The sequence below is a fragment of the Zea mays genome, chromosome 1 (genome assembly GCF_902167145.1).
Source record: "Zea mays cultivar B73 chromosome 1, Zm-B73-REFERENCE-NAM-5.0, whole genome shotgun sequence".
Classification (NCBI taxonomy): domain Eukaryota; kingdom Viridiplantae; phylum Streptophyta; class Magnoliopsida; order Poales; family Poaceae; genus Zea; species Zea mays.
Genome location: NC_050096.1, coordinates 289,043,058 through 289,070,735, shown reverse-complemented (window position 1 = coordinate 289,070,735; position 27,678 = coordinate 289,043,058). Strand labels below are relative to the sequence as shown.

The 27,678-nt window shown below is 45.2% G+C and overlaps 1 pseudogene; it reads right to left on the bottom strand.

The window, feature by feature from the left end:
* Positions 1–24,713: 24,713 nt before the first annotated feature.
* On the bottom strand, positions 24,714–24,895 carry LOC111590627 (uncharacterized; annotated as a pseudogene).
* Between the last annotated feature and the right edge of the window lie 2,783 nt (positions 24,896–27,678).

Here is a 27,678-nt window from a genome sequence, read left to right as displayed (position 1 = left end):
GGCTTTGAGAGCAACAGAAGTTTCTTCGGCAACTTTAGCAGCCAGTCGAGCAGCCTCTAACTCCTGGGCAATGGATTTCTTGGAAGCTCGGAGTTCTTTGATGGTGGCATCCTTTGCTGATATCAACTGCTTGAGGCGGGTTACTTCGTCCGCGGATTCCTGCAGCTTACAACGTTGGTTGTCCAATTCCTCCATTGTAAAGCGGTGACTCCTCTCCAAGATGGTCAGCGAGTTGCTAGAATCACGATACAATCTGTCAAGATTGTCACGAGAAGCAGCAAGGATACACCTTTCTTCCTCTAAGCAAAAATCAACTCCTTCAAAAACCAAGCAAGTAATAGGAACACAGCAAGGCAAGGCACAGTTTTGTGAATTACCGTTTCAGAATTGAGCTGAGCATGGAGAGAAGAACTCAGGGCATTGGCGTCATCCAAGGCAGCGGAGACCTGACCCAGTTCAGTTTGGCTCTGAGAGTACTTCTCCTCGAAGTCAGCGCACCGCTGAACCCATTCAGCCTGATCTTGGGAGTGCTTTTCCTCAATAATTGAAATCTTCTGAGTCATTCCTAGCAAGAGATAATCAAACAAAACGGGGTCAGAAGGTAAAACAGTCCATAGCAAAGGCAAAGAGAAGCAAAAAGGGCACTAACCAGCGTTGGTTGCCTCCAATTCAGAGACGCGATGTTGAAGTGACACTGGATTCCAACATGCAAGAGACGAAGCCACTTCTGGGACGGAAGCACCCTGCAATCTCAGCTGGCTGGCCATCCCATCCACCAAAGCCTGATGAGGAAAACAGATGAGGGTGATGACAACAACTCGTACAATGTGAAAATCAAGCTAAAACACATCACGATACCTGGAGGTTGGAAAAGAACGAAGGGATCCCCAAATCAGAGGAGATCAGTTGATAAGCAGGCGTAAGGCCACCACCCGAAGCAGCTTGCAACGAACCAGCAGAGATCAGCTCAGTACCTTCAACAGATCCCAACACTCGGTCAGCGGGGACACTGCTCTCTAAAGCGACTCCCTGATCCAAAGTTTGGGCTACCACCATACAGCCAGAGTGTGGAGGAGATCCCGCGTGAACGTCCATGGAAGTATAGGAAGGAGACCCTGCTTGGGCACCCTCGAGGGCTGGGTCATAGTTGGCACTGCCCACTTGAGCCGGATCATCCCCGGCAGCACCCTCGGGGGCTGGGCAGTGGCTTACACTCTTCACCCGAGCTAAGTCATCCCCAGCGACATCCTCGGGGGCTGGGCATGTGTCAGCACCATTCTTGAGGTCCAAGCTCTCCGCAGTAACCACCTCTAAGGTTGACGGGCCCTCAGCCACTTCCATAGGACCAGGACAATCCAAGTCAGCTTCCTGACCCTCGAGATCACGCTCTAAGGTCGATGAGGCACGGGATGACCTCAACCCAGCATCAGGCACGTCGACGCAAGCCTCCATTGCACCATCATCCACTGGCTCCGATAACAAGTCTTCTGGGACCATATCTTCGAGAGTCTGATCAAAGTTGGCTAGGGACAGTTCTTGCAGACCAATGAGGGCAGACAAAGCAGGAGAGGGAACTCCACTACTTTCACCGCTGGCGATGAACCGCCGACTGTTTTTCCGAGTCAAAGGAGCTTCAGTCTCTTCCTCCTCATCATCCACATTGGCAACACAAATAGCACACTCATTAGGGTCAGCAACAGATGGAGCACCCACATTGGGATCAGCAGCAGATTGGGGACACCCAATGGGGTCAGCATCAACAAGTCCAGTCGCAGGCATTTCTTTAGTAGCAGGAACCGAGGTACCAGCGTCCTGATCAAAGCTGGATACTCGCCGGAGGCGTCTTCTTTTCTTCTTCTGCTCGTCAACAGAAGGATCAGGCTGATTGGCTCGGCAAGGGCGCCTCGGGCGAGTACTAACAGGTTTCTGAGCATCCAAAGTCGTATCAACCTCTGGGAGGGGCACCACTGCCAACGCCCCAGCAGGAGCAGCATCGGAAGAATCTTCAGCTAGCAAATCAAGCATAGCGCTTATATCTGCATCACTAGGGTTCAGAGGCACCTCAAAATGAACCTGCCGTTCGTCATCAGGAATCTCCCCAAGCGAAGCAACCAAAGCACTGACTTCTTCAGCAGAGGGTCGCACTCTAAGGCCCAAACCGCCATCAGTAATGGGCGGATTCGACACGAAAAGGGTGAAGGCTTTGGGAGGAGGCAAGTTCCAGGCTGAGTACGCTGCTGGAGCACCAACATTTGACACCTTGCCCCTGAGGATCATTTCAAGTCGACTCACCAAGTCTGCAGAAGGAATTCTCTTGTTGGTAACCCGAGTTGAGTCGACTAGCCCTCGATACAGATAAGCTGGATAGGCCCTGTCTTTCAGTGGCTGAATATTCTTGAAAACAAAGTCAGTAACCACAGCTTCAGCAGTCAGACCCCTCTCTTTCAGCAGTCCAACTTCAGCTAGCAACACACCGGCTTCGGCTACCTCCTGATCTGTGGGAGACTCGGTCCAGCTTGGGGTGCGAACGTCCGGCTGCCTTCCCGACCGGGAGGGGAGAGAATTCCCATAATTCTCAACTATGAACCACTCTAGGCGCCATCCCTTAATGCTATCCTTGAGGGGGATCTCAAGATATTCAGTTTTCCTCCCGCGGCGCATTTCCAAGCTGGCACCCCCGACCAACTGATGTTGTCCCCCGGCCATCCCAGGGCGACAATGATACAAGTATTTCCATAAACCGAAATGTGGCAGCACGCCAAGAAAAGCTTCGCATAAATGAACGAAAATGGAGATTTGCAGAATTGAATTGGGGTTCAAATGGGTCAAGTTAATATGGTAGAAATCAAGGAGGCCACGGAAAAAGGGAGAGATGGGAAGGCCGAGGCTGCGGAGAAGAAAAGGGGCGTAAACAACGCACTCGTGGGTATCTTCTGTCGGAACAGTAAACCCATGGCAAATCTGCCAAGAACAGAGTTCTTGCGGAGGAAGAACCCCGATAGATACGAGGTGGAGAAGTTCAGTTTCAGAAATGATGGACATGTGGTTACCTGCAAAAGGCAACTGGCTGTTGGGGTCGATTGGAGGAATCACCACAGCAGACGAGCTCGTGGTCTTCCTCTTGGGTGACATCTCGATTCTACCAGCGAGCAGAGCGGAAGGCGAATGGCAGAGAGGATTCGGAAGCGGAAAAGCAAGAACTAGGGCACGGAAAGCAAAGGCGGCTAAAAGCGCAGCTCTTATGGGATATTCTCGAGCCAGATACCGTTTCAAAAAGTGCCCAGTCATCACCCGGCGGTTATTTCCAAAACTCCAGCATGCCGCGTGGAAACCCGACAGTTATCTCCAGAACACCGGTGTGCCACCTCATCACTCGGCCATCGTCCTCAAATTGGCTCGCGCGGCCTGCTATCACTCGGCGTTGCCTCTAAAACGCTGATATAGTGTTCAGTCGCTCGGCGTTGCCTCTAAAACGCCGACTTCGCGTTCAGTCGCTCGGCATTACCTCTAAAATACTGACGTCGCTTTCCAATCACTCGGCGTTGCCTCCAAAACGCCGACTTCGCGTTTAGTCGCTCGGCATTACCTCTAAAATGCTGACGTCGCTTTCCAATCACTCGGCGTTGCCTCCAAAACACCGACTTCACGTTCAGTCGCTCGGCATTACCTCTAAAATGCTGACGTCGCTTCCCAATCACTTGGCGTTGCCTCTAAAACGCTGATATAATGTTAAGTCGCTCGGTGTTGCCTCTAAAACGCCGACATCGCCTTTCAGTCGCTCGGTATTACCTCTAAAACGCTGACGTCGCCCTCTGGCATCATCTCAAGTCGCTCGGCATTACTTCTAAAATGCCGACGTCGCTTTCCAATCACTCGGCGTTGCTTCTAAAACGCTGATACAGTCTTCAGTTGCTCGGTGTTACCTCTAAAACGCCGACACCGTCTACAAGTTACTCGGCAGCTACTTCTGGAAGCGTCAGTGTGATCCCCAAGTTATTCATCTACTGTCTCAAAGGAATCAGTTTTACAACAAGCACGACGAGTTATCGAGGAGAAGCCAACGCCATTCTTTCATTAAAAGGGAAGATAACAAACTTACAAATCAACTCTTCATGAGTTGATACTCCCCTACTATTACTACATTACATTACTACTACTACTACACTACGTTATACTACTCTACATTACTACTACATTATTCTAACTATACTATACTAATATCTAAAAGACCAGTGGCATCTAGCCACTGGCCCTGTTGCTGCCGCCGCCGCCGCCCTTGGTGCTGCCCCTGCTGCTGCCGCCCCGGTTGCTGCCCCTGCTGCTGCCGCCGTCACCGTCCTTGCTGCCGCTGCCCCTGCCGCCGCCGCTGCCGTCATCGTCGCCATCGTCGTCGTCGTCGCCGTCGTCGTCGTCGTCGTCCTCGTCCTCGCCGCCGCCGTCCGAGTCCTCCTCATCCGAGGAGTACTCCGACTCATCCGAGCCCTCGAGCCCGGAGCGCTCGACGGCCCGGATATACGTCCAGACCTCCACTGCGAGCCCCTGGGAGTCGTCTGAGTCGTCAGACGACTCACGCAGGGGGACGGGGGCCGGAGACCCCTCAGACTCAGAGGAGAACTCCTCCTCTGAGTACTCCGAGTCACCAAACTCCTCCGATGGAGGAGTTGGCTCACGCTTGCGCTTATTATTCTTGCCCATGGTGGAAGCAGACGGGAGAGGAGAGAGGAAAGCAGCAGAGAACAGCGAAGATATGTGAAAAAGCAGAGAGGCAACATCGTTATTTATAGAAGGAGAAGGCAACCGCTCACCTCCAACCGCGGTCACTGAACAGTCGCAAAGCATTCAATAAGCACTTCAACCCGTCTGAAGACACGTCAGGCGGCTGACGCCGTTTCACGCAACACTACACCCATTGGAACTCCAGTCAACAGCGCGGAGGATATGATTACACCCGCCATCACATCACATTACTACTCAGAAGCAGCCGACTAAAACACTCAGCGTACCAAGCCGTCCCTTGCCCACACCCATTGGGGGGGGACGCCCAGGAAATATCAGTATATTTTTCAAAACGGTCACATCTGTGCAGGGCACGCAGTGAATACCTCAAGACAAAAATGAGATATCAGTAAGGTTCAGAGGAAAGCCAAATATAGCCAGTGAAGTACAAAATATGACCGACAGAAGCGACGTAAAGACTAGACAGAGAACGTCCATCAGATGTCCAATCAGTCGCAGAGCAAATAAATTGCACTACCCAGCAAGATATGGATGGATTGCGAACTCGGCTGCTAAAGACAAAATATATGCTGACCTCTGAAGCAAAATATTGATGACATAATGCTGACCTCAAAAGCATAATGCAAATAGCTCCATGCCAATTTCTACAAGCGGAAAGGATAATTTTCAGCAAAGAGGCACGAAAGGAAGACCTTCGAATGGATTATTCTTAAAAATCCATTTGAAGGTCGGGGGCTACACCCATTGGGTGCACCTTCGCTGCACCCCATGGACTATCATTCCAAGCCAAGATAGTGCCGACTTCTAAGGCGTGGGACAAGATTAAAAGGCCAGCCCTCAACCAAAATGCAGGAGCACAAATGGAGATAACCTCTGGGGAAGACCTTCGAGTAGATTATTTTCTAAAAATCTACTCGAAGCTCGGGGGCTACACCCATTGGGTGCACCTCCGGTGCACCCAATGAAGTTCAGAATCCTACAAATTGAAATGCCGACCTCTAAGGCACAAGCACGAAACTAAGCTTTGGTCAACGAGCGATCGGAGCAGGAGAAGGCAACAGGAAGTCATTTTCTTCAAATCACCTGCAAGCTGGACCTGGGATCTTTGGGCTGATTACCTCTAAATTAACCCAAAGATCGGGGGCTTGTGGGGGATAGATATCCCCCGGGTCAACTAAAGAGTAAAAGACCTCACGAAAGGCCCAAGGGCCCAATAAATCATAAGGTCATTCTTTCGTGGGCCTGGGGAGAGACAACCAGCAGAGTAGATCGACATGAGGCCGGATTGATGTAAACCCGGACGACCCACGACGTCGAGCGAATGACCACAACAGAGATCCGACTTTCCCGCGCTGGAGCCCCCATGCAACGGAGCCATGCGAGGATAAGTCGGCAAGGGTTACGCAGGGATAAACTCAAGAGGTTCACTATCTTTTAGCTACTTGTTGTTATCAAATCCACCTGTATTGCCCCATGGTCGAGTATATAAGGCCTAGGGGCACCCCTTCAGAATGATCGACCCTATTATTTAGTCACCCACGTCAACTCTCTGTATTCCCAGTCCAGAGAGCTCTTTTGTAACCACATTCACCAAGCATACTCACCAGGACGTAGGGTGTTACGCATCTCTAAGCGGCCCGAACCTGTAAACCTTGTCCACTGTTCCTCGTGCAATCGGCACGAACCATTTTGCTACAGTTGTCGACACCGTCCTACTCCTAAAAACACCTTGAGGGGCAACCCCGGGTGTGCGGTCGGACCCAAAACACCGACAACCGTGAAGATCTTGTTGGTGACCCGACTCAAGTTTGTAAGCGGTCTCGAGGGATCCACCGCACCGGAGTGGCAAAGGATCATCTCGTAGTGAGTACTTGGTTCTTGCGAGGACCAAGGGGGAGCGATACCCTTGCGCGGGTGCTCCAACGAGGACTAGTGGAGAGTGCCGACTCTTCGATACCTCGGGAAAAATTGGAGGAGTCTTCTAAACCTTGCTTTACATTCCGCACTTAATTCAAGCACTTTACTTTGTGTATTTGTTTAGCAAGTATTTGAAGTATTGTCGTAGCATTGTTGCATTTCTAGTATTATATTCTTAGTGCTAGTTGTTGGGGTGAAGTTGGGCTCTTGCTTAGCTCTTGCTTAGGTTTTAATTAGTATTGATTTTTAGAAAAGCCCAATTCACCCCCCCTCTTGGGCATCGTGATCCTTTCACCCCCGACGGGGAAATCCCCATTGCCATCTCTACATGTGTTGACAATCCAGTTGATGATTTCTTTCTTGCTGGCTAGAATCGGACTGTCTTCTTGCTGGCACATGGACTTTAGACTCCCATCGTCTAGGGCTAGATTAACTATCTAGCTATAGATATTTTTTGTAACCTTGAAAATAAAAGAAAGACAAGCAGTCTGGCCTGGAGCCTTGGAGTAAACTTTGCATTATCTTAAATCACTAGCCAATTGCTTTATTCATTAGTTTTCGACTTCATATATGTTGCAATGCCTGAATTCCTTGTAAACAGGCACATCATTGTTCTTTGATGTAACTTATGTGCAATTAATGGAATTCACTTTCACCCTGTCTGGTGATGGTGCCTTTTAGCACATTAAAGTCGAGTATGAGGTCCCTTTACTAACGTTTCATGTTTTCAGGGTGCAATTGAAGATTGAGGATGATGTAAGAACTCAGAAGCTTCAGCTTACAGGTTTATTGTTATTGGAAACTCGTCAATGTATATTTCAGTGTAACTGGGTAGATGGGTAAATTTCAGTATAATACCATGAGGCTATAGATTACTACGAGACTCAAAGCAACTTAGGTCGGGCATCAGGTAATGATATTTAGCCTCATTAAATAACTTTATTGTTATTGACACTACTATTGTTTTTTGAATTTTATTAACTTATGTGTACCATATACAGTGATCTGATTAGTGTCACCTGATGAGCTCTGTTTCGCGACAATAATGTCCTGTTTGCTTTGATAACTTTGTTTTAGGGCTCTCAAGCTTGTTGAACGCGAAGGGCAAGGAGGGGTGGGCACCTTTTCGCTCTCCGACAACTCTCTCTCTAATCATTGACATCCTTCTTGAGCGAGGTATGAGACTTGTCTTTTTCTAAACTAATGTGACGATTGTTACTATTATTTATGTTCACTAGGATAGTAGCATCCCTCTTTGTTTCTGGTCACTTAGACTAATCTATGACGATTGCTAATTTATTTCTGTTCACTTGGATAGAGACACCCTCTTTGTTTCTATTCTCTTGGACATAAGATGATAATTTATAATTTGTTTCCTCCTCCCTTTTTTGATCTAATCTGCATGCTTCCACATAAACAAGGTTGGGAGTAGGCATAGTTCACTCTGAGTCATGTCTCCTGCTCCTTAAGTTCAATATTTTTGTGAAGTCTGAATGTTCGAAATCTAGTGCCATCTTCTATAGCTATGCTTTTCTTTGATCACTTTGGTTTTAGTGCATGCTTCCAACTAAACAAGGCTAGGAGTAGGCATAGTCCACTCTGAGTCATGTCTCTTGCTACTTAAGTTCAGTATTTTTGTGAAGTCTGAATGTTCAAAATCGGGTGTCATCTTCCATAGCTATGCTTTTCTTTTATCACTTTTGTTTTAGTGCTCTCTAACTGAACCTGTCGTCCAACATTAATGACATGGAAATTATGTTTGTGATTCTCTGAGTTATTCCCTAAATATGTGTAAGGGCTAGTTTGGGAACCACAATTTCCCAAGGGATTTCTATTTTCTCAAGGGAAATTAGTTCATTTTCTCATGGGAAAATAGAAATCCCTTGGGAAATTGAGGTTCCCAAACTAGCTCTAAGTATAAGTTTTGATCCCTGCAACTATATAGATCATCGTTAGGAATGAATTGTGGTGCTACCTTATTTCCACCCCCACATAACGATATTTTTATCCATATATGTCCTTTCTTTGGTTGTTAATTTATGCATCATTTCATCACTGCCAAAATGTGGATAATGAGTACATACAGTGATCTTAAAAACTTCAATAGAGGAAAATGCCTTTCAAGCTCACATGCACGTGCAAAAATCAGAATTGCTTCCATCGGTAAAAAACCGCACTAAGCGCTAAGCGGACCGAGGGACATAAGCGGGAGCTAGTAGCTGTCACAACATACGAGAATTTACTCACTTCTTAGATTTTGTTTTTTATATTCGCATTGTAATATAATTTGATTTGTGTCAATTTAGTTATGTATTGATTGTGATCAAAAAATTTCTAAAATATTGAGGTCGATAATATATGTTGTTCGTTTTTATGTAATAGTTGTGCATTTACATTTTATCGAATATTTTTGTATGACGTTGCAACATACGGGCACCTAACTATCTTATATATCTTTTAAGGTATGTAAACATCTACTTTTAGTAACGCTTTAGCTGCAATAAAAAAAGATAATATGTGAGCCCACCCAACTCTCAACCCTAGTAGGTTTGATGCTAATGGAAAAGTTTCCTACCTTATTTGGACACCTTGTGCTACCCACTACTTGGGTCTCATGCTAGAGGTTATTGGGAAGATGAATGAGTTTAGTGGCTGCATTGCTAAAGCAAAGAAGATAACCAGATTTATCTATGGATATGGAAGGATTTAAGAATTCATGACGACCAAGAAAAATGGTACATATCTTGTTAGGCTAAAATACTAGAGACCAACAATGGCTGAAATGCGGGCTGCCCTGGACCATGCAAAAAGAGCATCAAGGAAGCTTTGGAAGACATAGTGATTAACATATGAAGTAATTTCTATTGTTTAAAAGATGTGGGACAATCAGATGAATACCAATCTATATCGGGCATGCCCTAGGCAACCTCCGTCGCAAGGTGAGCTGTCGAATCGCGTTGGGGCTCACAAACTACCCAAATATGAGTTATAGCTAATGCAAAATATGGTGCATATATCTTACTTATATACATTATGTAGTTGCTCCTAGATTTGTCCAGGTTTTTAGGGGAAATATATCCTAGATTCCTCAACAATATCCACCTTCATTGCTGCCGGTTGCCCCACATACTGCCTTATTCTTTCCCCTACATTGCCAAAGCTAGACATCTAAGATAATGTTACAGAATCAATACTAATAGATGTGCTTACCTTTGTGCCCTTGTTTCAATCCTGGTATCGCACAACCATCCATCCCCTGGCTTCCTCCAAGGCTTGCTGGATGTGTTAGCTGCGTGTTGGAGGCGAACGCTGAGGTAACGGTCGTTGCCCACCTCCCGCACCATCTGCTCCTCGTGCACCTGGTCCCCGCAAATGCGACCACCTCTTCACAGACCCCAGCCCCGCTACCTTCTCCGCTCGGTCTTCCTTGCTCTTAGGGGACAGGAGCGAGGAAGCGACTGAGAGCAGCTAGAGGGGAGTGAATAGGTGATCCTGCGAAATTAACTCTAAACAACACAAAGTTGGTTTATACAAAGTAGGCCGGGCCTTCAATTTCCAATTTATGGTAAAAAGTGCCCACCCCTAATACAAAGTGTTAGGGCTGATTTGGTGTCCAGGGATCACAGGGGGGTGGAGAGGATTGAGGGGCGAATTTCCCCCTCAATCCTCCCGTGATCCCCTTGTGACCAAATCAACCCTTAGTGAGAACTAAAACCATGTTAGGATGAGAATAGAAATAAAGGAGAACTCTTCACTTCATTGCTCCTTTAAGATGACTATTAAACTTAGGAGCAATATTGCAACTAAGTATGATAGCTCAAGAAGACAACAGTCGCAATAAGTAAAATGGACAAGGGACATAGCAATTTTTACCATGGTTTGGCCAATGCCTACTCCATGTTGTGGTGACCTCCTTTGGTCAAGGGTTGCACTCAACTCCTCTCAAGTGATCCAAAGATCAAACTTGAGTGCCACAGTTGTCTTCCTTATAACAATATCCCTTTGTGAGGAATCTCCATAGATTGGAGTCCCTCAAGCCTTACACAAATGATTACAATCAAATATGGAGTAAGGAGGGGAGTAGAGAAACACACAAGAGCACAATGCAACAACAACACACACACAAGCAAAGAAGAGAGCGCACGAATCAAAATGACAGAGTCACATCTCAAGAACGCGCTCAAATCTCTATCTAACATATCAAAAGTGTGGTCGCAGAGTTTTGGAGTTGTAGTGTGCTCAAAGTATGCATGGAGGTCCTTTTATAGCCCCAAGGGACCTAGGAGCCGTTGGAGCTTCATTTGGAAACTCCCAACCTTCCCTGTTTGCGGGTGCACAGGACTGTCCGGTGGCGTACCGAACACTACACAGTGCAACAGTCAATAGATTTCCGATTGGTCACGTTCCGTTTCAGGTGGGCACCAGACAATCTGGTGCACCATTTGACCGTTGGTTGTGGCTGACGTGGCAAATAGTCATTGGTTGTCTTCACACCGGACTGTTCGGTGCTTCGCGCGGACTGTCCGGTGATTTTTAGTCGATGAAACCTAGCCGAGCCCGAGAGTGGCCTGTTTGGTCAGACGGTCATCAGACATTCCGATACACCCTGAACTATCCGGTGGGTGGCACTGGACCATCCGGTGCTGCCCATTTTAGCCCAACTTGTTTCTTTTTGTGCCAACTTTCTTTTGCTCCTTTTGTCTCAACTTCATATTGTCCCTAGTAATATGCTCACTTTCAAGCCCAAAGGTGCCTTTTCTTATATATCTCAATTTGCTTTACAACCACATGTGCTCATGCTCATACAAGGAGATGTTTGTCCATAGTAATGTGTTGAGCTTTAAATGACCAAAATAAATAGAAATGGTCCAAGGGCACATTTCCCTTTCAGTGACCTTGCACGAGATCTGCTATGGCCTAGCGGCATGAGAGACACGCGAGCCCGCGCGGAACCATCTCGTGATCTCAGCCAGGACCGGCCGCCATAGGGCGTCTCCGCCTCCGGGTGTCGTAGGAGCGAGGAAGGAGGTGATGCCTTGAATCTAGCTTGGGGAGAGGGGCCAATCCTCCATGGATCTCGGCACAGTGACACACAGGGTAAACACTGGTTGGGACAATTTTAGGGGTGGTTGGTTTTTCACCATGGTTTCGTGGGTAGTTTCAGTCAGCGTGACCAAAAGCTTGGACTGGGTTGGGCTGAGCCGGATTTGCTCAATTGGTTGGAGATTCTTTTAGTTATTTCAAGCCCAGGGCTCCTAATACATAGGGGGTATTTGGCACTGCTCTAGATTCTAGCTTCAACATAAAGCTATAGTATATAATACAAATTTAAAGGTTTAAAAATATTTTTAATCTAAACAAAAAATGACTTATCTCAATGTCTTCTAAAATTTGCAACTTCAGGTTTACAATTTTCTAAAGCTCCTAATGACCCGCTTTGACAACTTCACCAAATTTTGTGAAGCTGAAGCAGTTCCAAACATGGCCATCAACTATATATATTCGGAGCCCAGGGCTTCCAATAGTTACAGGAAGCCCCAACCACACCCTGGACCGCACCTAACAACCAGGTGCATGCGGTCTGGTGGGTCCTCCCGCCATGCACCAGGTCAAATGTAACACCCACTTTGTAATTTGCTAGAAATAATACCAATAGAGAAACAATTTCTCCTTATGTGGGTTTAAACTTTATGCATCATCCCAAGTGAACATCATATTCAAAAGCAAATAATTAATAAAAGAATATATGCCATTAAAATTATGCATCATGCTGGATATTATGTTTGTGGTGTGCATTTTGTGACAATACAAAAAAAATAAATAAAGAGAATATATTAATACCTAGATGAGAATTTAAGATTTAAAGGGAATTCTAGAAATATGGAGAGAAGAAAAAAAGATAAAAGGATATGAATGAATAAATAATTAAATATCTCTAGATTTAGTACCTCTAATTTCACAAATATAAAATTATAATGAAGGGCCAAAAGGTTTGAATTAGATCTGAATTCAAATTGAATTTGAAAAGGGAGAAAAGGAAATAGGAAATAAAAGAAAAAGGATACTGTACCCCTAACTGGGCCTTGGTTACCATTTCGGCCCACCCAATCCTCCATGCCGCACAGCCCAGCTACAAGGATCGGCGCCGACACCGCGGGGCCCGCTTGTCATCCGCTCTGCGCCTGTGTTTCCTTTACTCGGTCGCTGACGTCTGGGGTCCGGCTGTCAGCCACCTATGCGCTCGCGCTCAGTGGTTCGCGGGACCGCGTGACCAGGCCACTTCTCCGCTCTCGCTGACACCTCGGACCCGGTCGCGTGCGCTGGCTGCTGTCCCTGGCGTGTGGCCCAACCTGCCAGTCATCACCTCGCAACGACGTCCACGCATGGCGGCGAGCGTGCCGGAGATCCTGGTGCCACACGCGCGGACCTAGCCCGGCCTCAACCACCACCTGGACCAGATAAAAAGCCCCTGCGCTAGTTACCCGTCTCCCCTTCTCCTTGCTGCGACCTCCATCGTGCACAAATCCGCGTGTGGGAGCCGACGTTCTGGGCGGACCGGAGATCACCGCGGGTTCGCTCCCCCGCCAGCGTTTCGTCCCTCGATTGTGTACCGGAGCATCGCCTGAGAGTGGGGAGTGGGGTGTTGTGCTCAATTTGGGGAGAGCTTCGCTGCATCGGCGCCAATTTCTCGCCGGTGTGGGCGCACCACCGTCAACCGCACCACGCCGTGGTCTGGGTGTCTCCGCGGGCGAACTCTCGGTGAGTATTTCCCCAATGAATTCGCACTTACTTCCGCGTCGTTTAACGCGTATCTACGTTAGGTTTAGGTCACCGGCTCGACCACGGACGTGCGTCACCGATGGCGCCGCCGCGGAAGTCCGCCGCCGCCGTGTCTAGTGAGGGTGAGCACGATGCCGCTCGGCCATTGGATGGCCAGCGAACGGCGGAGATCATATCAATGGATACCTCCCTTCGTCGTTTTAAATCCAAATCGTCGATGCGCGATCCTACGGTCCAGAGAGTATTGGTGTGATGGGCGATCGCCAACCGTAGATCTTAGATCGCGCGGCTGCTGTGGAATACCGGTTTGGGATTTAATCTGGATCGCTCGCGCTTGATCGGGCGGCCGAGATCTGACGATACCTCTTCGCTGGTTCATTTTACATATGAGCCCCTGAACTACTTAGGAATCAACCCGCCATCCTTTGGCGCTGTGCTCTGTGTCTTAGGAATTTTATCCCCGAGCCCCCTGCGCTTCACAGTTATTGAGGCCCAATCCAGTGCAGTTTAAAACTGAATAAATAAAATGGAAAATGGATTTTTAATATGAAAATAATTACTAGAACTTAATAAATTCATAGAAAATCCATTTTTAGTCCAAATTACTTCATTCCACTTTCTAAAATTTTGTAATTTTATTCTATAACACTTATAGCCTCTGTTATGTCATGAAAACAGTAAGAAAATTTAATCTCTCACTTAATCTATTCTAAACACATAAAACCTTTGAAAATCCATAACTTAAAATCTATAACTCGAAAAATTATGATTCCTGTTCCTAGGATTTTATTTTAATGTGTAGATTATTACTGTGTATTTTGTTTATATGTTTGGTGTAATGTTAATTTTCCTATATACTGTGCTTGTTTGTATTGTGGCGAGTAGAAGAGCCCATGACCGAGGATCCTGGTGAGCAGCAGGTTGATGTAGCTGAGCAGGAGCTCATAGAAGGCAAGCTGTGCCCTTGACCACTTTTTACCCAATAATGTTCTTTAATGTCATTTATTCATGCATAGGTTAATTTTGATGGGACCCAATAGGTCACCCTAGATTGTTTATCTCATTACCTTGTTTACCCCTGAATCACTTGGGTAGTTTGCTATTGCTTTACATGGTTTTGGGATAATCATTAATTATATCTATGTTCCAATTATTCTTTTTATTCTATTTATGTTCATGTCAAGTTCATTAATGTTAATTGGAACATAGAGCTTAACTTGAGAAACACGTGCCACCACAAGGGTTTAATGGGACGCCCTTGGCTGACTAATTAGGAAAGCTAATGAAAGACTACCTTACCCGAAAGGGGCAAGGGCAGTAGGGGAGTGGTCAGTGTAGGGAGGTCCTTGGTTGATTTTGCTGCGATGGCGGTCAGGCAAGAACCCTGCATTGGAGCTTCCTATAAACTGTAGCGGGTTTTTGGAAGCTAGTGGAACTTTGTAAAGGCCTCGTAGTGTTGCCCTGCCGCGCTTCCTAGGTAGAGGTGTATGGGAGTCGCGGCCCCTTGGCAGATGGGTAACATGACTTGTGGGTAAAGGGTACAACCTCTGCAGAGTGTAAAACTGGTATACTAGCCGAGCTCACGGTCATGAGCAGCTCAGGACTCTCTGATGATTAAATTATGGAACTTAAATTCAATTTGTCATTCGCATATGCATGGGATTATTATTAATTTTGTTCTATTACTTTATTTAAGGTTTGGTATTTACTTACATCTAGTAATTGCTAATAAAAGTTTGACCAACATTAAAAGCAATGCTCAGCTTTAACCCTTGTCATTGATAAGCCTTACACTCCATGAGCTCCCACCTTGGGTGAGTTCATGTCACATTATTCCCCACAACTTGTTGAGCGATGAACATGTGTGAGCTCACCCTTGCTGTCTCACACCCCCCCCCCCACAGGAGAAGAACAGGTGGTTCAGGAGGAGCCCTATATCGAGGAGTTCGATTCGATCTAGGTGGCGTTTCTCAGTTGACATTGGCGCCGACGATCCTTAGTTCGTTTTATCTTTATCTTTTATTTTGTAATAAGACTTCCGCTATGTAATAATACTCTGATTATTGGGACATTTATCTCTATGCACTCTGTTATTATATATGTTGTCTTCTTGGCGCATGTATGAGATGCACCCGGCTTTGTCCCTTAAAGCTGGGTGTGACAGAAGTGGTATCAGAGGAAATGTTGACTGTAGGACGAAACCTAGATAGAAATGGACAAAACCCTTACCTACTTACCTTACTCTTATTCTTTCTATACTTATATTGATCATGTCTCACCTTCTACTGTTCTGCTCTGATCATTCTTATCTTTTCTACTCTGAGACAAGATGGATTTCACACCTTGGAATCTTACATTTATGACCTTTTTAAGAGATAGAGAACCTAAGACAAAATTTAAAACTATTTTCTCTATTAAAAATGTTGGTTCATTGTTCTGATGATCAATGCCTGATTTGCTTCTTTGATTGATTGAAATAGTATAGATGGGCATCTTAGCATGTACCACCATAAGGTAATGTATTAGCGTTAGTAGGTGACACACTAATCTACTAACTAATAAATCCCCCGCAGTAACAATTCCTCGTAATTACTCGCCTTGTCTACAATTCTTTCTTTCTTACCCTGTGTTTCTAACCCAGATGGGCTACCCCTATAGTGTTAGAAGAGAGCACTATAGACGTGATCCTTGGTATGTCATGGTTAAGAAAGGCCAAGGCAGTTTATACACTGTGCTAAAGGAACCATAGAACTCACCAGCCCTAAAGGAGAAAGATTTCAAGTTCAAATTGCAGTAACCACCTCATCCAAACGTGCGATGTTCTTTGTACCTAGGAAGTTTGTTGGTGACAACATCTGTGTGGTTAAGGATTTTCCGGAGGTCTTTCCAGAGGAGTCACCAGGGATGCCACCAGATAGGGAAGTTGAGTTTGTCATTGATCCCTTACCTGGGACTGCCCCTACTTTCAAACGGCCATACAGGGTGTATGTAGAAGAGTTAAAGTGACTGAAGAAGCAGTTAACGGAATTACAAGAGGCTGGGTACATTCGTCTGAATTCCTCACCGTGGGGAGCACCGGTTCTATTTGTATAGAAGAAGGATGGATCACAAAGGATGTGTGTGGATTATAGATCCCTTAATGATGTTACTGTGAAGAACAAGTATCCGTTACCCCGTATTGAGGATTTGTTTGATCAAATGAGAGGTGCAAGAGTATTCTCGAAGATTGATCTCCGATCGAGATACCATCAAATGAAGATTAGGCCATCGGATATTCCCAAGACGATTTTATCCACCCGATATGGTTTATATGAGTTCACCGTTATGTCATTTGGACTAACCAATACACCAGCCTATTTTATGGATCTGAAGAATAAAGTGTTCGTGGTCTAGACAGGTTCGTCGTGGTCTTCATCGACGATATTTTTATTTATTCCAAGAGTGATAGTGATCATGAGGAACATCTGAGATTGTTGCTACAGAAGCGATGAGATATTCAACTCTACGCCAAGTTCAGCAAATAAGGGAGGATATCAGTGGATCCTGCTAAAGTCAAGGAGATAGTGGTGTGGAGCATACCCACTACAGTTACTGAGATTCGGAGTTCTTGGGACTTGCAGGATATTATCGGAGATTTATTGAAGGATTTTCTAAGATCGCTAAGCCTATGACCTCACTTCTGGAGAAGGAAAGAGAATTTAAGTGGGATGAGAAGTGTCAAGATAGTTTTGATCAATTGAAGAAGAGATTGATGTCACCGCCAGTATTGGTTATGCCGGACTTATAGAAAGGATTTGATATCTATTGTGATGCATGTGGCCAAGGCTTAGGATGCGTGCTCAAGCAAGAGGGACATGTGATCGCCTACGCTTCTCGTCAGTTGCGGAAACATGAGTTAAACTACCCCACACATGACTTGGAATTGGCAGCCGTTGTGCATGCGCTTAAGATTTGGAGACATTATATTATGGGAACCAAGTGTCAAGTATACACGGATCATAAGAGTTTGAAGTATATATTCACTCAGAAGGATCTCAACCTTAGGCAACGCCGTTGGTTGGAGCTTATTAATGATTATGATTTGGAGATTCACTATCACCGGGCAAGGCAAATTTGGTTGCAGATGCCTTGAGTCGAAAGGAGCATGATCATTCAGCTGTTGTTGCCCAGCCACCCGATGAGATTGTTGAGGATTTTAGGAGACTTAACCTGGGGATAGTTGCTCACACTGAAGGAGTTACTATTGATGTGGAACCTACTTTGGAGCAAGAAATCCGCAAAGGACAAATTGGTGATGCTAAAATATAAAAGATTAAGGATCTGATTACTGAAGGTCGAGGTCCGGAATTCACGGAGGATGAGCAAGGCACGGTATGGTTCAAGAATCGGATTTGTGTGCCTGATATCGATAGTCTTCGGGAAACCATATTGAAGGAGGCACATGACTCAGTTTATTCTATCCACCCTGGGAGTACTAAGATGTATCAAGATTTGAAGCAAAAATATTGGTGGTATGGATTGAAGAGAGATGTGGCTGCACATGTGGCTATGTGCGATGTGTGTCAAAGAGTTAAGGCCGAACACCAAAGACCAGCTGGACTACTACATCCACTAAAGATACCCGAGTGGAAGTGGGAAGAGATTGGTATGGATTTCATTACTGGATTGCCTCGCACCCAGAAAGGATATGATGATATATGGGTGATTGTGGATAGATTGACTAAAGTGGCTCACTTTATTCCTGTCAAGACTACTTATAAAGGTTCTCAGCTAGCAGAGTTATATATGGCTCGGATTGTGTGTTTACATGGAGTACCGAAGAAGATCGTGTCTGATCGAGGTTCACAGTTTACCTTAAGATTTTGGAGAAGCTTTCATGAATATGAGTACAAAGTTGAATTTTAGTACGGCTTATCACCCTCAGACTGATGGACAGACTGAAAGGACTAATCAAGTATTGGAAGATATGTTGAGAGCATGTGACCTTCAGCATGGAGGAAGTTGGGATAAAAGTCTACCATATGCTGAGTTCTCATATAATAATAGTTATCAGGCCAGTCTGAAGATGTCACCTTTTGAAGCCTTATATGGAAGAAAGTACAGGACTCCTTTGTATTGGGATCAGACTGGAGAAAGACAGTTCTTTGGGCTTGAACTGATTCAAGAAGCAGAAGAACAAGTCCGTATAATTCGAGAGAATTTGAGGGTGGCTCAAACCAGGCAAAAGAGTTATGCTGATAATAGAAGGAGGCCACTAGAATTTGAAGAAGGAGATTATGTGTATCTCAAGGTGTCACCACTTCGTGGAATGAGGAGATTCAAAGTTAAGGGCAAATTGTCCCCTCGCTATATTGGACCATTCTTGATCTTTAGGCGAGTTGGGGAGATGGCATACCAACTCGAGTTACCTGCTACTCTATCAGATGTGCATAATGTGTTCCATGTATCTCAACTGAAGAAGTGTCTCCGTGTCCCTGAGGAACAGTTACCGATGGAAGAGCTCAGTGTCCAGGGTGATTTGACTTACACGGAGTACCGAATCAAGATTCTTGACACATTGACTCGAGTTACGAGAAATAGGGTGATAAAGATGTGCAAAGTGCAATGGAGTCACCATGGTGAACATGAAGCAACATGGGAAAGAGAAGAAGAGCTTCGCATAGATTTTCCCCATCTTTTCCCTCGTTCTTCCTAAATCTCGAGGACGAGATTATTTTTAAGGGGGGTAGGATTTGTAACACCTACTTTATAATTTGCTAGAAATAATACCAATAGAGAAACAATTTCTCCTTATGTGGGTTTAAACTTTATGCATCATCCCAAGTGAACATCATATTCAAAAGCAAATAATTAATAAAAGAATATATGCCATTAAAATTATGCATCATGCTGGATATTATGTTTGTGGTGTGCATTTTGTGACAACACAAAAAAAATAAATAAAGAGAATATATTAATACCTAGATGAGAATTTAAGATTTAAAGGGAATTCTAGAAATATGGAGAGAAGAAAAAAAAGATAAAAGGATATGAATGAATAAATAATTAAATATCTCCAGATTTAGTACCTCTAATTTCACAAATATAAAATTGTAATGAAGGGCCAAAAGGTTTGAATTAGATCTGAATTCAAATTGAATTTGAAAAGGGAGAAAAGGAAATAGGAAATAAAAGAAAAAGGATACTGTACCCCTAACTGGGCCTTGGTTACCATTTCGGCCCACCCAATCCTCCATGCCGCACAGCCCAGCTACAAGGATCGACGCCGACACCGCGGGGCCCGCTTGTCATCCGCTCTGCGCCTGCGTTTCCTTTACTCGGTCGCTGACGTCTGGGGTCCGGCTGTCAGCCACCTATGCGCTCGCGCTCAATGGTTCGCGGGACCGCGCGACCAGGCCACTTCTCCGCTCTCGCTGACACCTCGGACCCGGTCGCGTGCGCTGGCTGCTGTCCCTGGCGTGTGGCCCAACCTGCCAGTCATCACCTCGCAACGACGTCCGCGCATGGCGGCGAGCGTGCCGGAGATCCTGGTGCCACACGCGCGGACCTAGCCCTGCCTCAACCACCACCTGGACCAGATAAAAAGCCCTTGCGCTAGTTACCCGTCTCCCTTCTCCTTGCTGCGACCTCCATCGTGCACAAATCCGCGTGTGGGAGCCGACGTTCTGGGCGGACCGGAGATCACCGCGGGTTCGCTCCCCCGCCAGCGTTTCGTCCCTCGATTGTGTACCGGAGCATCGCCTGAGAGTGGGGAGTGGGGTGTTGTGCTCAATTTGGGGAGAGCTTCGCTGCATCGGCGCCAATTTCTCGCCGGTGTGGGCGCACCACCGTCAACCGCACCACGCCGTGGTCTGGGTGTCTCCGCGGGCGAACTCTCGGTGAGTATTTCCCCAATGAATTCGCACTTACTTCCGCGTCGTTTAACGCGTATCTACGTTAGGTTTAGGTCATCGGCTCGACCACGGACGTGTGTCACCGATGGCGCCGCCGCGGAAGTCCGCCGCCGCCGTGTCTAGTGAGGGGTGAGCACGATGCCGCTCGGCCGTTGGATGGCCAGCGAACGGCGGAGATCATATCAATGGATACCTCCCTTCGTCGTTTTAAATCCAAATCGTCGATGCGTGATCCTACGGTCCAGAGAGTATTGGTGTGATGGGCGATCGCCAACCGTAGATCTTAGATCGCGCGGTTGTTGTGGAATACCGGTTTGGGATTTAATCTGGATCGCTCGCGCTTGATCGGGCGGCCGAGATCTGACGATACCTCTTCGCTGGTTCATTTTACATATGAGCCCCTGAACTACTTAGGAATCAACCCGCCATCCTTTGGCGCTGTGCTCTGTGTCTTAGGAATTTTATCCCCGAGCCCCCTGCGCTTCACAGATATTGAGGCCCAATCCAGTGCAGTTTAAAACTGAATAAATAAAATGGAAAATGGATTTTTAATATGAAAATAATTACTAGAACTTAATAAATTCATAGAAAATCCATTTTTAGTCCAAATTACTTCATTCCACTTTCTAAAATTTTGTAATTTTATTCTATAACACTTATAGCCTCTGTTATGTCATGAAAACAGTAAGAAAATTTAATCTCTCACTTAATCTATTCTAAACACATAAAACCTTTGAAAATCCATAACTTAAAATCTATAACTCGAAAAATTATGATTCCTGTTCCTAGGATTTTATTTTAATGTGTAGATTATTACTGTGTATTTTGTTTATATGTTTGTTGTAATGTTAATTTTCCTATATACTGTGCTTGTTTGTATTGTGGCGAGTAGAAGAGCCCGTGACCGAGGATCCTGGTGAGCAGCAGGTTGATGTAGCTGAGCAGGAGCTCATAGAAGGCAAGTTGTGCCCTTGACCACTTTTTACCCAATAATGTTCTTTAATGTCATTTATTCATGCATAGGTTAATTTTGATGGGACCCAATAGGTCACCCTAGATTGTCTATCTCATTACCTTGTTTACCCCTGAATCACTTGGGTAGTTTGCTATTGCTTTACATGGTTTTGGGATAATCATTTATTATATCTATGTTCCAATTATTCTTGTTATTCTATTTATGTTCATGTCAAGTTCATTAATGTTAATTGGAACATAGAGCTTAACTTGAGAAACACGTGCCACCACAAGGGTTTAATGGGACGCCCTTGGCTGACTAATTAGAAAAGCTAGTGGAAGACTACCTTACCCGAAAGGGGCAAGGGCAGTAGGGGAGTGGTCAGTGTAGGGAGGTCCTTGGTTGATTTTGCTGCGATGGCGGTCAGGCAAGAACCCTGCATTGGAGCTTCCTATAAACTGTAGCGGGTTTTCGGAAGCTAGTGGAACTTTGTAAAGGCCTCGTAGTGTTGCCCTGCCGCGCTTCCTAGGTAGAGGTGTATGGGAGTCGCGACCCCTTGGCAGATGGGTAACATGACTTGTGGGTAAAGGGTACAACCTCTGCAGAGTGTAAAACTGGTATACTAGCCGAGCTCACGGTCATGAGCAGCTCAGGACTCTCTGATGATTAAATTATGGAACTTAAATTCAATTTGTCATTCGCATATGCATGGGATTATTATTAATTTTGTTCTATTACTTTATTTAAGGTTTGGTATTTACTTACATCTAGTAATTGCTAATAAAAGTTTGACCAACATTAAAAGCAATGCTCAGCTTTAACCCCTGTCATTGATAAGCCTTACACTCCATGAGCTCCCACCTTGGGTGAGTTCATGTCACATTATTCCCCACAACTTGTTGAGCGATGAACATGTGTGAGCTCACCCTTGCTGTCTCACCCCCCCCCCCCCACAGGAGAAGAACAGGTGGTTCAGGAGGAGCCCTATATCGAGGAGTTCGATTCGATCTAGGTGGCGTTTCTCAGTTGACATTGGCGCCGACGATCCTTAGTTCGTTTTATCTTTATCTTTTATTTTGTAATAAGACTTCCGCTATGTAATAATACTCTGATTATTGGGACATTTATCTCTATGCACTCTGTTATTATATATGTTGTCTTCTTGGCGCATGTATGAGATGCACCCGGCTTTGTCCCTTAAAGCTGGGTGTGACATCAAACATCTCCTCTACCCCGACCGCCTCCACCGCCGCGCGCCCCTGCATGCGCATTTGTTTCAATTTGCACGCGCGAAAATGTTGGAAGGCGCACAAATTTATGAAATGAATTGACATGCATGGAAACAAAAAATGATTTGAATGATTTATTCCATCTATAAATATAGGATCTCTATAACAACCATGCAGCTATGCTCGTTAGAAACATTTTACGATATATACTAATACTAATTTTGCTACACGGTTTATGCAATATGGTACGCTGCGTAAAACATAGTTTCCTGCTGCATGTGCACAAATTTAGGATGACAAGAATGTGGTTGAGAGAAAATGGAGTGGCGTTCATGGAAAAAAATCTGCTTTAAATGCCTTTCCCCCCCATAAATATAAGTTCTCTACAACAACAATGCAGATAGGCTCGGTCGAACCAGTTTATGACATATATTGATACTAATTATGCTACATAGTGTAGATATTTATGTAGTATGGTACACCGCGTAAAAAATCTATTTCCTGTTGTATACGCACAAATTTAGGATGACAAGAATATGCGTTGAAAGCAAATGATTAGCATGCATGGAAACCAAAAAAATATGATTAAAATACTTTATTTCGTCCATAAAAATAGGATCTCTATAACAGTCATGAACCTAGACTCGTTAGAACCAGATTATGACATATACTTATACTAATCATGCTACACGTTATAGATATTAATGCAGTGTGGTACACCATGTAAAAAATCTGTTTTTGCTGCATGTGTACAAATTTAGGATTTAGGATGACAAGAATGTGCGTTGAAAGGAAATAGATTGGCATACGCGAGTTTTATGGAATCGTGGCAAATGACCTCATTTCTTAGAGCAGTTACCTTTTTTCTAAATTTCTATTTCGTTGCGTAAATGTGTGTGTCGTAAATATCTTATATATATTTCGTAAATGGTAGGAACCCAATACATACGGGATTAAGTAACAAGATAATGAATAAAATCAATAAATCATTTTTGTAAAATGTGAATAGAAATATCATAAACAGACAATAGATGGAAGTGATGCCATGAACTGAAATATATGTCGTAAAAACCTTTTGACGTTGGCATAATTATGTATACAAAATATCATAAAAACATGACCATCGCTCGCATCTTGGGGAGCCGTCGACGCCACGCGCGCCTCTAGGATCTGTCGTCGCTCGCGGATGATATCGAACGCGAAGTGGAGCAGCATGTCCCTACAGGTCCACCATCGCAGCGCCCCTAGCCCTCGCTCGCTCAGCGCCACCATCATCGACAGCAACTTGTCGTGCACCAGACGCTCGACAGTGGTCGCCGAGAACTGGACGAACCGCGCCAAGTGCATCTCGACGCCGACGGCCTTCCGCTGCACGCACCACGAGGCGCCGTCGTGGGCGGTCTCCGACGCCGCCGCTGCTCGTGCCTAGGGCGGTCATCACCTCCATCGTCGATCGTATCACAAGAGATCGACTGCCACCCTCGCTCACGCATCAGGCGATCGCGGTCGTCGTGGCGCTCACGTCTCGAGCAATGGTCACCGACGTAGCCTACCGCTGGTCGACATCACCCCCTACTCATCGATGTCACACCTTTGGTCGCCCCTCGCGTCTCACGCTATGCTCGCGGCTCGCGCCTCGCACCTCGGGACATCATCGTCAACCTCTGCTTGTTGCCGCTCGTGCCTCATGCGATCACAACCGCCGCTAGAAATTGAAACACTAATCCCTAAGATCTGGGCTACTTTTATAGACGCCCAGGGCCTGGGTCTGCACCGGATGACAGCATCGGGTTAGGTCTTTCGCCTAGCTATTGGAAGCCCAAGGCTATATATATTATCACAATAGTTGTTGTTGTCCCTTGTTTAAACTCAAGATTCCCTAAAAATATAATGCGGATTGGATCTGTTATGTGTAACTTGGTTTTGCCTATGAGAATCATATGAAGTTGGATGACATGCGAGACATACATATTCCACGAGATGCCTCAAAAGTAGTGAGTACGGAGGGAGGGGAGACGAGTGAGTATGGAGGGAAGGTGTTAGGGAGGGAGATAACGTGTGCCCCAACCTACGAAGTCTATTCAATCTTGTGTCGCACGCATCTGACGGTTGCCTTGTTAGTGAACATAGGCACAAATGTTGGGCATGCGACAATTAATACATATTTTGTCGATTGAACACACTAAAAAATTATTTATTTACCGTATGTCTATATAGAAAACATGTTATACCATGAATTTGTTTAAAGAACGGTAAACCATGTTTTCTAGACAGAATGAAAGGAGGAGGTGGTGGATAAGAGTACCCATGCAGTAGATCTAATCTAACAAATAGATAAGAACAGATACTACACTTGATCTTAGCCAAAAGCCCGAGAAAGGTATGAATTGTTATGTTGATTGGGGTCTGCTTTTTATAAGCCTTCTTTGCTCCCTCCGCTGAAAGCCGCCGAGGTGGGACTAAACTGAAGCACCACAAAGCACTATGGTTTCACTCAGCAAATGATAAGAGCCACTGTTACCATTTGTTTATGGTGACTATATGAGATTATGGGACCGTATGATTTATATGTATGCTACACGGTTCTTATTTACGGAACATGTAACACCCTGAATTTGTGGTATAAAATTTCTTTCTTATTATCATCCAAATTCAGGTGTTACTCTTCTCTATCTCTCTAGTTTCTCTCTCTCTCTTTCTCTTTTGGTTAGGGTTAGCTTAATTAGGAAATATTAATTATGTATTTTTGCCAAAACATTGTGAGTCATGACATGTTGCATCATGCTGAGCTTAAATATTCTTTGAATTGTTGCACATGTTTGAATTAGTTTGAATTTGAAACTTGATTTGAATTTAAATTGAAAACCCTAGAGAAAATAAATAGAAAAGCAATTAGAAATTCCGTGGAAAAAGAAAAGTCAATTCAGCCCAAGTCGGCCCATTAAGCGCAGCCTCGCGCGCGCGCCCACGCGCCCTCTCTCCCTCTCTATCTCGCTGTCCCATGGGCCAAGTTTGTCGGTGTCGTTCCTCTCGCACGCGCGCCGCTCTCTCTCTCTCTCTGTCCCGCTGACCCCACCTGTCAGCTCGTCCCCAGAGCCCGCGCAATTGCTCACCGGAGTTAGTTGCGCCGCCGCGGGACTTTTCCCACCGTGGTCTACGTTCTGTGGCCCCCCCGTGCCGGTACTACGTGCACGGTCGTGTTCGCCGTGTCGCCCTGAACGTGCCTGACCCTTTCCCTAGGCTCCTCGAGCCTCGCCGTGGCCGCCCCTCGTCTCTGGCGAGCCCTCGCCGCGGGACCGGGCGGCGCCACCGCGCTCATGTCCGGCCCCCGGCCATTGGATCCCGGGCGTCCGTCCGAGATGTAACAGTTTAGGTTTAATCAGTGCGGATCTAATCTCAGCCCTCCGATCCAGATCCGACCGCTCTTCTCTCTCCCCTCACCCACGCCCCTACCGCTCGGCCCGGCTGGTCAGCCTGCCCTGGTTCGATGACACCCCGTCCCCGCCTATCTGTCGCGTCGGTGCGCTCGCGCCCGCACGCATGTCTGCGGGATCTAATCTTGTCTGTTGATCTCTGATCCGATGGTCGAGATCACCCTGTACCCCTTCGCGTGTATGTTTTACTTAAGAGACCCTCGGATTTTAGGAAATCAACTCGCCGTCCTATGTTTTAGCGCGCAGACCCCAGGTTTCTTTTAAATAGCCCCCTGTGCTTTTATTTAATCACAGAATTAGCCCTAATTTCATATTTTAAACTTCAAAACTTGTTTATTTCATATCTTTTTCATATGAACTCCAAATTTAGTGGTTCAAATTGCACCTAGAATATATGTTCATGAAATGATTCTCTGCCCAAATAAATTATGTTCATCTATAGTCTGTACACTTTAATTTTACACCTAGAATATAAGATTAATGTATATGTTGATTTACTCATTTAATGAAATAGATAAAAGGAAAGCTCTAGAAGTTAAAGTATATTTAATCTTGTGAGATTAATAATATACATTACATGAATTCATCTCTGGTTTAACCTTTAGGTCTCAATAAAATGAATAGAATTAGGTTATGTAATTATGGACAACACTTAAAGAATAATCAATTCCTAACTGAGATTAGTTCATCTTATAATTTAATCTCTTTCTTTGTTTAATTACTACTTTAGCTTTTTGAGATGTGTTCCAAACACTTAGAGAGTAATCAATTCCTAATTAAGATTAGTTCATTTTATAATTCGATCTCATTCTTCTTTATTTAATACTATATCTTTTGAGATATGTTACAATGTTTGTACATGTTTGATGTGCTGTTCATTTGTACTTTCCAAATGTATTGAATGTATGATCGCTTTATTTAGACAACGAGCAGCCCGTGGTTCCTAAGTATGTTGCCGAAGATCTCTCTGAGCAATAACCTAGTGAAGGCAAGTGTCCTCAAACCTATCATGTCTTACTTTACTTTATAATTCATTGTCCTGTATTACATTATTGAAACTTAAGGATTGACTAGTCTGTATTTACCTTATCCTTGTTTACCTTTCTGGGTTAATCATGGTTAGCTTATGTTATTGCTTTAACTTAATCAATGAACATGATGTGATTATTTATGATACGAAGATGTTATCCCGATGAGGTTCTTGTGATTACTTTAGGGGACTCAGGGTGTTTCCTGAGTGCCTCCGTAAGGACCTATTTGGGGAGTGACAACCCAGGATAACAGTGCAACCATGAGGGTGGAATGGGACTTAGTCCGCCGAGAAGCAGTGCAGTGGGGTCAGAGCCCAGACATAGAGGTATCCTTGACCACAGTCGTCATGGGTGGGTTTGCCCAGAACGTGCCTCAGATCATCGAAAGGTATCTATATTACTTCATGTTCCGCTTCACCATGCCTAGATATGTGTTTTCCTTGGCTCATGTGGTCGAATCCAGCGAGTTGGCTCATGACATATTATCTGAATTAGTTGCACAAGGTAGTTTGCATGATATTTTTGTAAACTAGGAGGCGCGGATGAAGCAGTTGGTGTGGGGATGTGACAGGTACCCTTGTTTAATATGCACATTTCCTCAAATGGTTCCAGCCTTTAGATTGTTGGTTCCCTAATTGATTTATTGTCACTTGTCATGATGCAGACAAAGAATGAGTAAATCACTGTATGGTACAGATAGTG